Source organism: Bufo gargarizans, chromosome 5 (genome assembly GCF_014858855.1).
Source record: "Bufo gargarizans isolate SCDJY-AF-19 chromosome 5, ASM1485885v1, whole genome shotgun sequence".
Classification (NCBI taxonomy): Eukaryota; Metazoa; Chordata; class Amphibia; order Anura; family Bufonidae; genus Bufo; species Bufo gargarizans.
The window spans coordinates 73,851,380-73,860,184 of NC_058084.1; positions in this window are offsets into that span (position 1 = coordinate 73,851,380).

Consider the following 8,805-nt stretch of genomic DNA (forward strand, 5'->3'; position numbering starts at 1 on the left):
CCCCAAGTTCTGCCTGGGCCGGGGTACTAGACAGGGGTGCCCGTTGTTGCCTCTGCTATTTGCAGTTGCGATTGAGCCATTAGCCGCAGCGATTCGGAAATCAACGGACATTCGGGGGTTCCAATATGGGACAGTTAATAATAAAGTGGCGATGTATGCAGACGACACTTTGCTTTTTCTGGGGGATACTGGTCCTCATTGATTGCTTCAGGGATCTGTCGGGTCTGACTATTAACTGGAGTAAGTCGGCGATTATGCTGCTTGACGGGCAAGTGCAATCACAGACAGTGCGAGACAGAAGTATTCCATGTGTAGCGACCTTTAAGTACTTGGGTATCCATATATCCCCGAGAATCCGAGACTTTGGGCGCCTTAATTTTGACCCGCTGGTTATTAAATTTCGTAATAAAACTAAGGCATGGTGTAAATTATATCTGTCAGTGGCGGGAAGAGCAAATCTCATTAAAATGGTGTTGATGCCCCAGCTACTCTATGTTCTGCATAATTCCCCGGTCTGGCTGTCAAAGTCCAAATTTGCTCCAATCAATGCTACTTTCAGGGAGCTCATATGGCGGAAGGGGCAACCGAGAATTAAGCTGGAAACGTTGCAATATCCTAAAACGGAAGGGGGCCTTGCAGTGCCAAACCTCTGGGTGTACTTCCTGGCAGCACAATGCCAACATTTTAAGGGGTGGCTGGAACTGGAGTCGAGTGAGATGTCGTGTCAGTTGTTTAAGTATTGCTTGTCCTCTAGTGACCTACTGCTAATCCTTGAGACTAAGGGGGCTGGAAGGAGTGGTCCGATGGGTGATTTGGGACATTTGATGCAGTCCGTGTGGAATAAGGTCAGGCTCCTGAGGGGGGTTTTCGGCAATACGGAATACACTCTACTGTGGGATAATCCCGTGCTGCCGGAATTCCTCTCCCTGTCTGAGTTTGGGGCGTGGAAAGGGAAGGGTATTCTGAGGTTGGGACATCTTTTAGAGGAAAAGAAGTTCATGTCATTTGCCAGATTTCAGGAGAAGTATGAACTGCCTAGAACTCACTTTTATAAGTACCTTCAGGTGAGACACGCTTACAACTCCACATTTAAAGGTACAACTATGGTGGCGGGGAGAGATGCTGCTTTGCACCTGATTCTGTCCAGGGGGGCGAGGAGAGGTATGATCTCCTGTATATACAAGATGTTGCTTGATAAGTTCCTAATGTCATATCCGCTTGCGGCTAAAAGTAAATGGGAAAAAGATGTTGGCGAATTAACTGACGACCAGTGGTCTGACATACTGGAGGCGATACCTCTTTCTTCCTTGAGTGAAGGGCGTAAACTCTCGCAGCTGTTTATTGTCCATAGAGTCTACAAAACACCGGTCTTTTTGTTCCGTATTGGGTTTAGACCCACGGATGAATGTCCAAGATGCTCTGTGGTGTCTGCAGATTTGTTGCATATGTTATGGACGTGCGAAAGGTTAGGGAGATACTGGGAGTTGGTACGTCAGACGACACAGGACGTTTACAAAGTACGAATACCCTCTGACCCGAAAGTGTGTGTGTTGGGATATGTCTCTGAATTGGCCACCGGTCAGGTGCATAAAATAGCTATAGGTAGAGTGTTGTATGTTGCTAGAAAATTAATCGCCCTACATTGGATACAGACAGCGCCGCCAACTCTAGGCGAATTCTTAAGTGCGGTTGACACGATGCTGAGTTATGAACGGATGGTATACCAGAAGCGTGGATGCCCAGCGAAATTTGAAAAATTGTGGGATCCATGGCTGTCGTTTCGACGTCTGAATAGAAATGTTTAACAATGTGCCTTTTGAATTTTGCAGGTTGGGTGGGGTGGGATGGGAGGGGTGGGGGGGTTGGATTGAAAATTGATTACTACGCATAGTTTGGTGTCCTTTTCGTTATTAGCCATATGGACAGTATGTCTCTATGTCATCCTTGTACGTAATATGATAAAACGTGTAGTTACACTGTAAAATGTTCAATAAAAAATGATCTGATTTAAAAAAGGCATAAGCCCACCCACCACGCCAAGGTTTCCTCTTTGAGTGGGACCTACGCTGACAAAAAGTTGAGCAGGGCGCAGACAGTAGCAAAGTGGAGCTTGACTTAGGGGGAAGTATTCAGGCAGGAAAGGGTAGTGGGTGAATTGCAGGTTGAGGTGTACGCAGGGTTAAATTAGTGGGTGGAGTTTAAAATTCACGGGCTGTATATTATCTGGAGTGGGGGTGGGATCTACACCAGTGTCCGGGGTATTGCGGTGAGTTAGGGGCCGCGGTGTCATGTCTGCATTAGAGGAATTGATGGCTGACGTCAGTGTCGTATACATCTTTTGATGGGTGCGGTGGGTACAACGTTTTGGGTATGGGGCGTCGTTAGCAAAAACTGACATGGAGGCTGCTTTCCGTTTGTTGCCTATTCATCCGGACAGCTTTCATTTACTGTTTTAAATGGGAGGGGCAGTTTTATGTTTGTTGTTTACCGATGGGTTGCGCGATTTCCTGTTCGTTGTTTGAGACGTTTAGTTACTTTTTAGAATAGGTTGTGAAGCAGGAAGCGGGTTGGAACTCTGTGTTACATTATTTGGACGATTTTTTGTTTTTAGGTCCGGCTGGATCGCGGGTTTGTTCAGTTTTGCTACGCACAATGGAGCGGATGGCGGCCAGTTTCGGCGTGCCTTTGGCGGCGGAGAAGACTGAGGGGCCAGCCACGTCGGTCAAGTTTTTGGGTATTGTGATTGACAGCGTGGCAATGGAGTGCAGGTTGCCAGAAGATAAGGTGATGGATTTGCGCAGTGAGGTGGCTTTTCTGCTTAGGGCGAAGAAAGTACAGTTGCGTTGTGTGCAGTCGGTTTTGGGGAAATAGAATTTTGCTTGCAGAATTTTGCCCGTGGGTCGGGTGTTCTGTCGGCGCTTGGCTATGGCGACAGCGGGTGTTAGGGTGCCTTTTTATTTTTTGCAGCTGTCTGCGGAGGTGCGGGCTGATCTGGAAGTTTGGGAGCGTTTTTTGGTGGAGTTTAACGGTCATTCAATGTGGATGGAGGCGCCGGTGGCTAGCGCTGATCTCGAATTGTTTACGGATGCGTCGGGTTCGTGCGGGTACGGCGCTTTTTGTCAAGGGCAATGGTGTGCGGGTCCGTAGCCTGAGGAGTGGAAGGGGGCCGGATTGTTGGGTAATCTAGCTCTGTTGGAATTGTTCCCCATCGTTTTGGTGACCGAATTGTGGGGAGAGCTGTTACGAAATAGGCGAGTTGGCTTTTGTTGTGATAATTTGGGTGTGGTGCAGGCGGTCAACAGTCAGCTAATTCACCTCCTGTTGTGCGGTTGCTTCAGCATCTGGTTCTCAGAGGGTTAAGATTGAATGCGTGTTTTGTGGCAGTGCATGTTCCTGGTGTTAATAATTCCATTGCGGATTCTCTTTGTTTCCAGTGGGATCGTTTTCGCAGTTTTGTGCCGGGCGCGGACGCGGAGGGTCTGTCTTGTCCTCAGTGGCTCTGGTGCGTGGCTTTGGGGTCTCATCAGATCTGATTAGGCGGTCCGTGAGTAGGAGTACGTGGTCGGCTTATTCTTCTGTGTGGTCGCATTGGGAACGTTTGGTGGATCAGGTTGGGGGTTGCGTGGTTGCAGGGGATTTTCAGGTGTTGGTGTATTTTGTGGGTTTATCTTATAGCTCTGGAGCGTCTTTCTCGGTAGCGTCCAAAAGGGTGGCGGCTGTTGCTTTTTGGTTGCGTTTGCGTGGTCTGGTGGTTGTGTCCAGGAGTTTTTTGGTGCGACAGGCGCTGAAGGGCTATCGGCGCAGCGCTGTTGAGAAGGATACTCGACGTCCAGTTTCTTTTTCGGTGTTGCAGCAGTTGTGGGAGCAGGTGGGTATGGTTTGCGATTCTTCGTATGAGGTGTGTTTGTTTCGGGCCGCCTTTTTGCTGGCTTTCTTCGGGGCCTTTCAGCGTTTGAGCTGGTGGTGAGTAGTGGCGTCCGTGGCGGCGGACTGTTGTGGGATGACGTTTGTTTGGATGATGGAGGTGTGCGTTGTGTTTTGCGTAGGTCAAAAACTGATCAGATCGGAAGAGGGGTTTGTGTGGTGTTGCGCCCATTGGTTGGGTCCGTGCTGTGCCCTGTGCGGTGTGTGGCGGAGTTTTTGGCATTGCGACCGGGTGTAGCGTGTTCTTTTTTGGTGCACCTGAATGGTCTGGCGTTGTCCGGTTTTCAGTTTGTGGCGATCTTCAGGCGGTGTCTGACGGCTGCTGGCCATCCGGCCATGGAATTTGTGTCTCATTCGTTCAGGATTGGAGCGGTGACTGAGGCGGCTAGATGGGGCCTAAGTGACGTGGTTATTAAGCGGATCGGCCGGTGGGAATCAGATTGCTTTCAGGGATATATTCGCCCTCATATGATGTAGTGGAGAGTGTTGTTTATGATTGCATGTTAGGGGGCGAGGCTCATTGTGTGCGTTTTTGTTTTTTAGGGTCCTCTTCGTGCTTGGCGTGGATTCTGGGCCATTCGTACGTTCACTGGGGAGCATTGAGAGCTGATGTGCGGAGAAATGGAAGGCAATTGGGTTTTTGGCCGGAGGAGTTGCAAGTGCGGTGGATTGGTGTAAGGGGTATGTTGTGGGGTCGGGTGTTGCCTGAATTCCATGCCTTTGCGTTGTTGGATAGGCCCCCCGATATTTTAGTTTTGCATGTAGGGGCAAATGACTTGGGTGTTCGTCGTTCACGGGATGTGATACGGGACATCAAATTGGATCTGTTGCGGCTGTTGGGAGAGTTTCCGGATTTGTTGGTGGTTTGATCCGAGGTGGTTGCTAGAAGGTCGTGGCGGTTTGCGAGGTCTGTGGAGCGGATTAATAAGGAGGTGGGTCGTTTTGTTCGGCGCCAGGGTGTATTTGTGGTGCGACATCGGGAGTTGGAGGCTACTTCTCAATTCTTGAAGGCTGATGGTGTGCACCTTAATGAGGTGGGTATGGATTTGTGGGCTTCTGGGTTACAGGATGGTCTTGAGACAGCTTTGAGTGTGTGGCGGGACATCCACAGGTGAGGCGTCTCCTGTGTTCGTCTGTGGCCGGTTAATAGAGGGTCCTGGAAGGCAATACAATGTTTAAGAGGTGCATGACATGTTGGAGCGTGCATCTCATGAGGTTCGGTAAGCTGATGGCTGGGGCTCCTGTTTGGGCTAAAATGCCTACAGGGGTGGATGGAGATATAATTTGGAGGATTTGGTACCTTTGGGTCGGTGACTGCGGCCAAGGGTAAGGTGGAAATCAAGTGGAGATGGGGAGTGAAGAGCGCAGCTTGCTTGGGTTGCCTTCTAGGATCCTTTCTCAATGTGTTTGAATTTATTGCACTTTAGTTATGTGTTTATGTATTTGATTGTGATCATTAAAAGAAAGTTGATGAAGAAGTTATTTGTTTGTTTAATAAACGGGCTGCTACGGCTATTTATACCAAGAAGTTGACTTTTGAGTGTTTCTTGGGATGAGAGGGTGGTTTGTGTCGGTAAGTCGAGCAGCAGACTGAAGTAATCTTACATCCTATTAAGTCAAGGCGCAGTACACTGCGGTGACAAAGCGGCAATAAAATTTAAAGTGTGTGTATATGTGTGTGTGTCTGTGTGTGTGTGTATATGTATGTATATATATATATATATATATAATTTTTTTTTTTCTTACTGATTTAATAAACTAATGTGGATGCAAATATGCTTTGCTAACTACTATAAGGCACAGCCAGGGAAAAAATTATCCCACGGCTCCATCTTGTGGACAATAATGAGTATGACACCTCTGGTATAGTCAGTGTTCACAGGTGAACTCAGTGCTGATATTTTAAAGAGGTGTTCTGGGAGTAATCTACCATGCTCTGTCACCGCCAGTTCTGTAAGAAGGTCTGTTAGATGTTCTTCTCTACCTGCATGATGTTTTTTGTTTTGGTTTCACTTTGTCATCTCCTTTCCTTCTCCCAGCTGTCACCTATTTACACTAATTGTCTCCCTTTATATTTTGATGTTAGCTGTTCGTATTGACAGGCGTCTTAGAGAGCGAGAGGAGACTAGTCTTTCCTGTCATATTCAGCCCAAGGACAATGGGGCTGTCTCATTCAGTGCGCAGGGGTCTTGGTCTGTCTCTATCCCCTCTGAGGAGGCCGCCATGCAGCTGGGTTTGCTTGCCTCTGATAGTAGAGGATTCAGCTCTCAGAGGAGGGTTTGTTTCTGTTGTGGGGGTATAAATCATTTGGCTAATGTTTGCCCCTCTAGGAGATTCATGGAGTTTTCTGAGGGTAATAAAAGAAAAACTAAAATTAAAAAACCCTCTAAAAACTTTCCATTTGCTACTATTGGCAAGGTTGATGTGGAAATTGAAGGTTTGACATTTACTTTTAGTTCCCGTTTTCTCCTACCTGCCAGGGTGGCGCTAGACAGCAAGAACATTATTTGTAGATAGTGGAGCAGCTGTCAATCTCATTGATAATCAATTTGCAATAACGCATGGTTTTCAGGTATGCCCTTTGGAAAAGGATATACCTGTTTTTTCTATCGATTCCGCTCCACTTTCTCAAAGATAGTTAAAGGGCATAGTTCACAATATCTGTTTGACTGTGGGTGACGCTCATGTTGAGGATATGTCATGTTTCGTCTTAAGTGGATTACCTACTCCTCTAGTGTTGGGGATACCCTGGCTCACTAAACATAACCCCACCATTGATTGGCAAGCAAGGTAAATAAATGGTGAGTTTTGCAGAGAGAATTGCCTCACGGCGTCTCTTTCAGAGGTTTCTACCAAGACTCTACCATCTTTTCTCTCTGAATTTTTGGATGTGTTTTCCGAGAGTGGTGTCCAGGAGTTGCCCCCGCACCGGGAGTACGACTGTCCTATTAATCTCATCCCAGGCGCCAAACTGCCAAAATCACGTTTATACAATCTCTCCCAACCTAAGAGTCGCTATGCGTACATATCTCTGAGAGCCTGAGAAAGGGACACATCCGACCCTCGAAGTCACCTGTTGCCGCTGTTTTTTTTTTTGTGTTAAGAAAAAAGATGGTTCTTTAAGACCTTGTCTGGATTTCAGGGAGCTGAACCGTATCACGATTCGTGACCCATATCCGCTTCCTCTGATCCGGACCTGTTTAACCAGATTGTTGGGGCTAAGGTTTTTTCTAAGTTGGATTTAAAAGGGGCATACAACCTAGTCAGGGTCAGGGAAGAGTACGAATGGAAGACGGCCTTCAATACCCCTGAGGGTCATTTCGAGAATTTGGTTATGCCCTTTGGTTTGATGAATGCTCCGGCCGTGATCCAACACTTTGTGAACAGCATTTTTCATCATTTAATGGGGAAATTTGTACTTGTGTATCTGGATGACATTTAGATTTTTTTTCTCCTGATTTCAAGACTCATCGAGACCACCTACGTCAGGTCTTGCTGATTCTGCGGGAGAATAAATTGTACGCTAAACTGGAAAAATATGTATTTGCGGCTCCGGAGAGTCAATTTCTTGGTTTTCTTCTCTCCACTTCTGGTTTTTGCATGAACCCTGAGAAGGTCAGCGCTGTGCTTGATTGGGAGCTTCCTAAGAATCAGAAGGCGCTGATGTGGTTTTTGGGTTTTGCCAATTATTACAGAAAGTTCATTTTGAATTATTCCTCTGTTAAGCCACTCACTGATATGACTAAAAAGGGGGTAGATTTTTCTTCGTGGCTGGTAGATGCGCTTAAAGCCTTTTCTAGTATCAAAGAGAGTTTTGCTTCCGCTCCCATTTTGGTACAACCTGATGTCTCTCTACCTTTTATTGTTGAGGTGGACGCTTCTGAGGTGGGTGTGGGTGCGGTCTTATCTCAGGGTCCCTCTCCTGCCAAATGGCGACATTGTGCCTTTTTCTCAAGGAAACTCTCCTCTGCAGAGAGAAATTACGATGTGGGACATTAGGGAGTTGTTGGCCATCAAATTAGCTTTTGAGGAATGGCGCCATTGGTTAGAGGGAGCCAGACACCCTATTACCGTGTTTACAGACCATAAGAATCTGGCCTACTTGGAATCTGCCAAGCGTCTGAACCCGAGACAGGCCCGATGGTCTTTGTTCTTTTCTAGGTTGAATTTTGTTGTTGCGTTCCGCCCTGGGGTTAAAAATGTGAAGGCGGATGCCCTGTCATGTTGTTTTCCGGGAGGGGGGAACTTTGAAGACCCGGATCCCATTTTGGCTGAAGGGGTGGTCGTCTCTGCTCTTTATCCTGATTTGGAGGCAGAGGTTCTGGCAGCCCAGGCAGAGGCTCCTGATCTTTGTCCCCCTGGGAGGTTGTTTGTGCCTCTCGCTTTACGACACAAGGTTTTTAAGGAGCACCACGATACTGTCCTTGCTGGGCACCCGGGGAGCAGAGCCACAGTGGATCTCATTGTTCGGAGATTCTGGTGGCCATCTCTTCGTAAGACGGTTGAGGGTTTTGTGGCAGCCTGCGAGACCTGTGCCTGTGCCAAGGTCCCTCATTCACGGCCACCGGGTTCTCTCCTCCCGTTACCCATATCTTCCCGTCCTTGGACGCATCTGTCCATGGACTTCATTACGGACCTGCCTCATTCCTCGGGGAAGACTGTGATTCTGGTAGTAGTGGACCGTTTTAGCAAAATGGCTTTTTTATTCCCTTTCCTGGGTTACCCAATGCTAAGACGCTGGCGCAAGCGTTTGTTGATCACATTTTTAAATTGCATGGCATTACTTCAGACATTGTTTCTGATAGGGGCACGCAATTTGTTTCCAGATTCTGGAAGGCCTTCTGTTCTCGCTTGGGGGTTTGGTTGTCGTTCTCTTCTGCT